At 41.1% G+C, this 7,564-nt stretch overlaps 1 pseudogene; it reads right to left on the bottom strand.

Moving 5' to 3' along the window:
• Positions 1 to 5,704: 5,704 nt before the first annotated feature.
• LOC127215195 (52 kDa repressor of the inhibitor of the protein kinase-like) lies at positions 5,705 to 6,966 on the bottom strand (annotated as a pseudogene).
• Between the last annotated feature and the right edge of the window lie 598 nt (positions 6,967 to 7,564).

Genomic DNA, 7,564 nt, shown 5'->3' with positions numbered 1-7,564 from the left:
AGAGAGAAGAAGAAAGCATATAAAGACATGGTCACAGAGGCAAAGTCATACAACAGTGGAGATAGAGAACGGAGCTATGGTGCCACAATCTATGTTATGTTGGAAGAGAAGCATGAAGAATCTGTCCTGCAGAGCTTCTAGGGGCAACTGACACTGTTCCAATCTTAGTGTCAGGCTTCTGGTATCCTGAACTGTGAGAACAAAATTCTGCTATTTCAACCACCTGTTTTGTAGTAATTGAGTACAGCAGACATAAACAGCACTACTCCATCATTCCTCAAGTTGCAACACTGACTAAGTCAAGCCTCCCCCAAAGACAGATTTGGGTGAACGAAAATTTACAAGCATACTAACTGGTCTCATGTTCTTGGTTTTTTGTTTGTTTGTTTGTTTTTTTTTGTTTTGTTTTTTTTTTTTTGACTCTTACTCTTTGAGATCTTTTAGGAGCCTACTACCAGCTCCCAAATAATCACACACAGAGATATATTCTTACAAATGCCTATCCTTAGCTTGGCTTGTTGCTAGCCAGCTTTTCTTAATTTAAATTATCAGTTTCCCTCTGGGCTTTTATCTTTCTCTATTTCTGTATATCTTTCTTTACTTCTTATTCTATGGCTTGCTGTATAGCTCAGTGGCTGGACCCTGGTTTCCTCTCTCCTTCTTTTCTTCCTCTCCCTCTCTTCACAGAATTTTCCACTATTTATTTACTCTGTTGGACAGTCCCACCAATCCCTCTCCTGCCTATCTATTGGCCATTCAGCTCTTTATAGTAGATCAATCAGACAGGCAAAGTAACACAGCTTCACAGAGTTAAACAAATGCAGCATTAAAGAATGCAACACATGTTTGCATCATTAACAAATAATCCACAGCATACAAGAATGTAACACATCTGAAATTAACATTTTACAACCACCCTTATTTCACAATTTTAGCCTTGTTATGTTTTTGACATTTCCTGGCAACTCCACAACATTTTATATTGTATTCATTATCTATCTCATGGTGCAAATCTATCATACACTTATTTCTCTTATCTTCCAACTAGTAACTCTGCATTTTATCATACTGAGGAAAACAGATGCACTGAAAGGGAAAAAAATTAAATTATCCTTCCTTCCACCAAATCTACAAAACCATTTGCATTTGTGCATGTATTTTCCTTCCTATCCCACTCATTTAATGCATAGCAAATGTTTATTGAATGGCAATGAAATACACTTTAGCACATTAATAAAGTCCTTCCCCTTTGGGTGATTATGTTCTTGGGTAAGAAACAAATACTAAATAAATAAATAAGTGCATATTTAATGTAATATCATATCATGTTATTATGTATGTAGACATGAAAAGTATACATAATAAAAAGAGGTTGTAAGTATAGTATATGATTAGGAGGTAAAATTTTAGGGAGAGATTCTGGGAGGCTATCTCTCACTAGGTTTTAAGAAGAGATCTGAATAAAGTGAGGGATGATGAAATGTTTGGGCTTCTTTGTAAATCTAACTCCTTAAATCATGTAGTGGCATCTTGCTTTGCCAGTGAACTTTTGGTGGTGGCAACATCTTATGGGCATGGCTTCAGGTAGAGGAAGGGCTGGCTCGATCTCTTGGTTTGCAGTGAGGGCATCAGCAGGGCAGAGACTGCATCTTCTGGAGCAGGAAGACTGTGGTGGTTATTTACTATTATTTGTGTAAGTGCCTCCCTAATAATTCTTCTCTTTGTTTAGTTTCTCAGATATCTCATCTCCTAGTCTTTCCCTACTCTGACTAGACACACCCTTTCAGTTTCTAAATATCTAAGTGTCGAGGGATCCAGGACTTAATCTTCAACTCTTTGCCTGTGTGCCTAATATTACACCTCAGGATGAGGTTGCCTCATCTTGCCTTGCTACTTCACATCATCCTCATGCTGCTGGCCTAGACTTTATTTGGAGCTCATTCAGTCTCCAGACACAGGATCTCCACCAGTTTCAGTAACTGATATACAAGATTTAGTGTGTATAAAACCAACGCTAATTTCATAATCTAAGAAGTTCAGGTGAGTTCATATTCAATGATATGGTTAGATTACTCCTCCCTGAAGAGTGCCAGCTGGGGAGCACTGGGAAGTGTTTGCCTGGCCACATCATTTAATACAAACTCACAGTCTTCCTCACCTCATTTGTGTCTTGTTGTCCAGCCTAAAACTTGAGAGTGTGTATGCTGGGCTCCTTTGTACTGTTTCAAACCCAAATGTCATGCTGAAGTCTATGAATATTTTTCTTAAATAATGGCCCTTTCTAGCACCTCTATAATTGATCCAAACCTTCATCAGCTCTTACGGGGGTGCAAGGAAGCTTCCTCATGGCTTCCTATTGCTTGTTATTCACATAGCTAATCAGAACACTCTTAGTAAAATATGAACCAGACCCTGAATTTTCCTATACAAAATACTCCAAGGGCTTTCCACAATACTCAGACCCAAGTAAAAGCTCCACTGGTGGCTGGCAGGATTCATTGGCCATTTCCAGTCCCCGCAACCTCAAGCTTCTTTCTACTCTGCTCCAGCTATTGTCACTTGATACTCCCCAGCTGGCACTCTTCAGGGGGGGTTTATCCGGCCATAGTATTTAAAATATTAAAAATAGAACTATAACTGTACCATATCCAATCAACCAATCAATACACACACATACATATATGTATTTCCTAATCTGATTTATTTATTCTATTTTGAGGTGACATGAATTAGTAACACACTCGTGCGTGCCCCCCCACACTACTGTTTTAATAACTATCATCCTTATTGGAATATAAATATCGAAGTGTATTGTAGTGCTTGTGACTCAGTCTTATTTTTCTTTTTAAATTGCAGGGAATCTTCTAAGTACTTTCCAGATATGGTTTCCCTAATCTTTAGATATTGTAAATCTTATAACTAAGGGTGCTATTTGACAAATGAGGAAAGTAGAGTTTGGTAAGGGACAGAAAGGGGGTATTCTTCATGAGATGTACAACACACATTGTGGGGAGCTTTAATATAAATCATTTAAAGACAATCTATCCACCTACTTAGCAAGACAGCTCCTTACTGTGATTTACTGAAAGTCAGCTCTGAATACAATCAAACACAACAAACAAAGAAGGCAAAGTTCTCTCAGGCTGGAGTAAGTCAAAGATCTGGATAGTGATCTAGATCTGTCTGCTTCTAAGTCTCCAGGATTCCAAACCTCAGCTATGTAAATGTTTACCCTTATTTATGGTAGAGAAAGGTTGTGTTTCCTTCAATATGCTGGAAGAGATGCCTGAGAGACAATCTTGACTAAAACAAATCTTGAGACATAATAAAAATGCTTCAGTGAGCTAACACAAAATCCAGGCATTTGCCACGCACATACAGCAGAAATCAGGAGGTAGTAAATGTCTTGGGAGGCTTTACAGAAACATGGGGACTTGGAACTCTGCCCTAGCTACTGCTTGGGACCCTGAGAATGAAAGAAAACTCCAGAGCTTTGCCAAGTCTGGGAATCCTTGCATAAAGTCAGAAGGACTTCAGTGATGTCACCCTTTGCCAGAGGACAAGTCCTAAGAAGGGGATGTACAGCATAACTTCCTGGGTAACCTTTAATTCAGGAAAGGAGGAAAATACCCTCACTAAAAATTCATGGTTACATTAATGTCATATAAAGATCCATAGTTCGAGTCCATACATTCAGACTGAGAAATTAATTTAAATAATTTCCAGATGGGAGCACTTCCAGGTGACTGGTAGAAGTAGAAACAAATCTACTCAACAGATTGGAAATTCAATCACAGTGTCAAGGAATTATTACAGAAAAGGTCTTTAAACCTTAAATAAATGTTCATTTGCACAATTGAGTATTACTCAGCTGTTAAAAACAATGATATCATGAAATTTGCTGGCAAATGGATGGAACGAGGAAAGATTATCCTGAGAGAGGTAACCCAGACCCAGAAAGACAAATACGGTACATACTCACTCATAAGTGGATATTAGCCACAGACCCAGGGAAGTGAGGTAACAAGGAGGGCTCAAGGTGGTGGTGTGGTGCATGACTTCCACTCTGAAGGGAAAATGGATCGGCCATTGCCAGGAGATTAGGCTGGGAGGTTGTGGGATTGTGGGGTAGAGAGATGGGGAATGGGAAAAGGATAATCATGTGGAGAGAGGTTGGAGGAAGAGAGTACTAAAAGAAACAACTGCAATCTGGGGACAACTCTGGGATGAACTAGAAACCTGAGCAATGGAAACACCCAGCAATCTATAAGGGTGACCATAGGTAAGACTCATAGTAGTGGGGATACAGAGCCTAAACTGGCCATCTTCTCTAAACAGGCAAGACTTACGGGGAGGAATTGGGGCACCAACTCAGCCACAAATCTTTGGAGCTATAATTTTTCCTGCCTATAAGATGTATCGGGGTAAAGATGGCCCAGAAATTGTGGGAGTGATCCACTAATGATTGGCTAAGCTGGAGACCCATCCCCGAGGGCCAGGACCCAGAGGCAGGATACTCCAGAGCCTTGGATAAAACCAAACAGACTGGAAACAAATGCCACTGAAGTGATTCCTAATGATATTCTGCTATACCCATGGATTGATGCATCAGAGAACCTTCACCCAGTAACTGATGGAATCAGATGCAGAGACCCACAGCAAAACATTAGGCAGAGCTCATGGAATGCTCCAGAAGAAGGAGAAGAAAGATTATGGGAGCCAGATGGGTGAAAGACACAGCAAGACAATCCATAGAATCAGCTAATCTGAGTTCATTGGGGTTCACAAGACTGAACTGACTACCAGGGAGCCTGCATAGGACCAACTTAGGCCCTTTGCATATATGTTAGAGTGTGTAATGTGGTCTTCTTGTGGGACTTCTAACAGTGATAGAAGGGGCTGTCTCTGACTCATACCTGCTTCTGGGACCCTTACCTCCTACCAAATTGCCTCATTTAGCCTTAATAGAAGAGGAAGTGCCTAGTCTCATTGCATATTGATAATCTATGGCTGACTGACATCCATGGGAGGCCTTCCCCTATCTGAGGAGAAACCAGGTGGGGGGGGAGGTAAATGGATGTGGGCTAGAGATATGGGGAGGAGTAAGGAGGAGAGGAGCAAGGGGGAACCTTGGTTGGGTTGTAAAATTAAACAAAATAAACATTTTTTCTATCTTTATTTATTGTTATTATATGAATGTTTTGCTTGCATGTATGTCTGTCTATTCACCACATATGTGCCTGGTCCCTGTGGAGACTGGATGAGGGGTTCAGATCCCCTGGGACCGGAGTGAGTGCAGTACTGCTGTCAAGTTATTGGCTGCAAAGAACACGTTAGAAGTTTGTCTCTGGAGATTCTTTCCAAAGGCCCTTGTAAAAGATAACACATTTTTTTTTTTAAAAAAAAAACAACAATGGTAACAATGAAATCAAAATCTGTCACTGCACTACAGAATACAAATACTCATCCAGCTATACAATTATTCCGCCTAATATTTGTATCGCTATTTATACCGTCTAAACATAAAACAAGTGCTTGTAGGAGATCGACTAAGATTTCAAAGGTGTCATGCCTGCCTGTCCACTGAACGGCAGATTTCCTTCAGTCCTCACCCTGCTCTTCACTGTTCTGAAAAAGAATAGAAATTACATCGTCAAGTTCTAAAAGCAGCTGTGGTGACCGGTGGAAAAAAGAACAGAATTCCTCAATTGTTCCTAAAGCCATGGATACCCCTACCACAGGGACAGACTTCGCCAACCATGCACTTAAGGCACAGGAAGAGCAGAGTGTGTAGACAATGTGGGGGTCTTTTTCTAAAAGTCTCCAAGGAACTTTCATCTTGGAAGAAAGCCCGCTGGACACAATGTAAGCCTGACCACGACAATGTTCCATATTCAATCCCCTTTTCTCAGTTATTGTAGTATGAAATTTCACAGCCAAAATCTCCGCATCAGCTTCATAGGGCAGGAAGCCCACAAACTCCTCTCTCAGATTATGAGCTTTGTCAACAAACCAGCACCGGCAGGTGCTCTTCTCCTGCTATGTCTACCATGTCCTCTGTGATGATGGGAAAGAAGTGTGAGTCTCTCACTTCCCTGAGGGTCTCCTCCCGAATGCAGCTCACACAGATCTCCAGTATCTGTCTCTGCTGAGCTTTAGAGCAGAATAAAGTATTCACCGCTGTGGTCTCAAAGCGCTTCCACAAGACCTCTTTCTCCAGAGTTGATTCGGCTGGAAGCAGCGCCTGAAAGTTATCTGGAGCAAAGAGGCCTTCTGGGATCTCCTCGGCCTCGTGCCTATCCAAGGGTATGTTCTGCTTTCCCATGAGCATCAGAATCTCAAACAACGATTTGAGGTGCTCTTTGTTCTCCTCTTCAAGGGTTAAAGGTAACACATTCCCATCCTGCTGGCTCCCAGCTTCAGCACTGGGGTTCTGAGCTTTGCTGCTAGTTTCTTGTTCTTGTTCACAAGTTTCCTCAATATTTTTTTTTGTGTGTGTGTGTGTTTCAGTGTCCTGATTTCATCGTCACTCAATTCTTTTATTTGCTTTTCTGTGTTTCCTATGTGGATTGTTCAAATGACTGATGAGATCAAATATTGCATTATCTCGAAGAACTGTGAGATAAGGACTTTCCCAATGACTTCACAAGTATCTGCTTCAATTAACATTGAGAGATAAAATAACCCAACCATTCTTTAGTTTTCTGATGCCTCTGAAAAATGCATAGTTCTACAGATCATAGAGGTCTCAAAGTATTTGGCACATAATCAGTAACACTTATTTAGTTGATCAGGTGTTTTATCTTCTAAATCTGCTCTCCTACAATTTTCAACCCACTTCTGGCATCTGGCTGGGTCCTGAGGGAACCTGAAGGAAGCCAGGTCAGACTGCGTGCAGTTGGGGGCAGCGCAGAAGTTAGGTGTGGCTGGTCCAGCCCTCCCCTCTGTGCCTTGCCAGGGCAGCATGGCTGCCCGGTGGGGCTGGGAGGGGACTTGAATGTGATTTGTATACCCAGTGAGACACCATTGGAGAAAACTCATTTTTACTTTGTGAGCAGTTGACAATTGCAGACAGATAGCTAGGGATGATAACATATACTTCCCCCTGTCAGCATGGGGACTCTGTCTGCCTCGGACCTTTGTTAAGATGACGGGTCTATTGGAGAACATGTGATACTGGATTAATGTTAATCTGTGTCCTTAAGTCTGGTAGTACATTTTTATGAAATTTGGTGTCCTAGTTTCTTTAGGTTTGGTTTATTTACTATACATTTTTAAAGGCTGTTTATGTTGTGTGATAAAGATGGATAGATTTGCTGGGCATATTAGTCTAGCTCAGCTGCACAGTCTTTTAGGACTCAGAGCACATTGTTCCAGGCTCTTCTGGATTTCTAGGTTTCCATTGAGAAATCTGCTGTAATCCAGATGGGTTTGCCTTTATATGTGACTTGTGTTTTTTTTTTTTCTCTTGCAGCTGTCAAGACACTTTATTTGATCTGGGCTCTGCATTAACTTGGCATTCCTGTCCCTCATTTATGCTTATAATTTGAAGGTTTGATTTTTT

The sequence above is a fragment of the Phodopus roborovskii genome, unplaced genomic scaffold (assembly GCF_943737965.1).
Source record: "Phodopus roborovskii unplaced genomic scaffold, PHOROB, whole genome shotgun sequence".
Lineage (NCBI taxonomy): Eukaryota > Metazoa > Chordata > Mammalia > Rodentia > Cricetidae > Phodopus > Phodopus roborovskii.
Note: the sequence above shows the minus strand (reverse complement) of the source record. Positions and strands in the feature narration are given on the sequence as shown.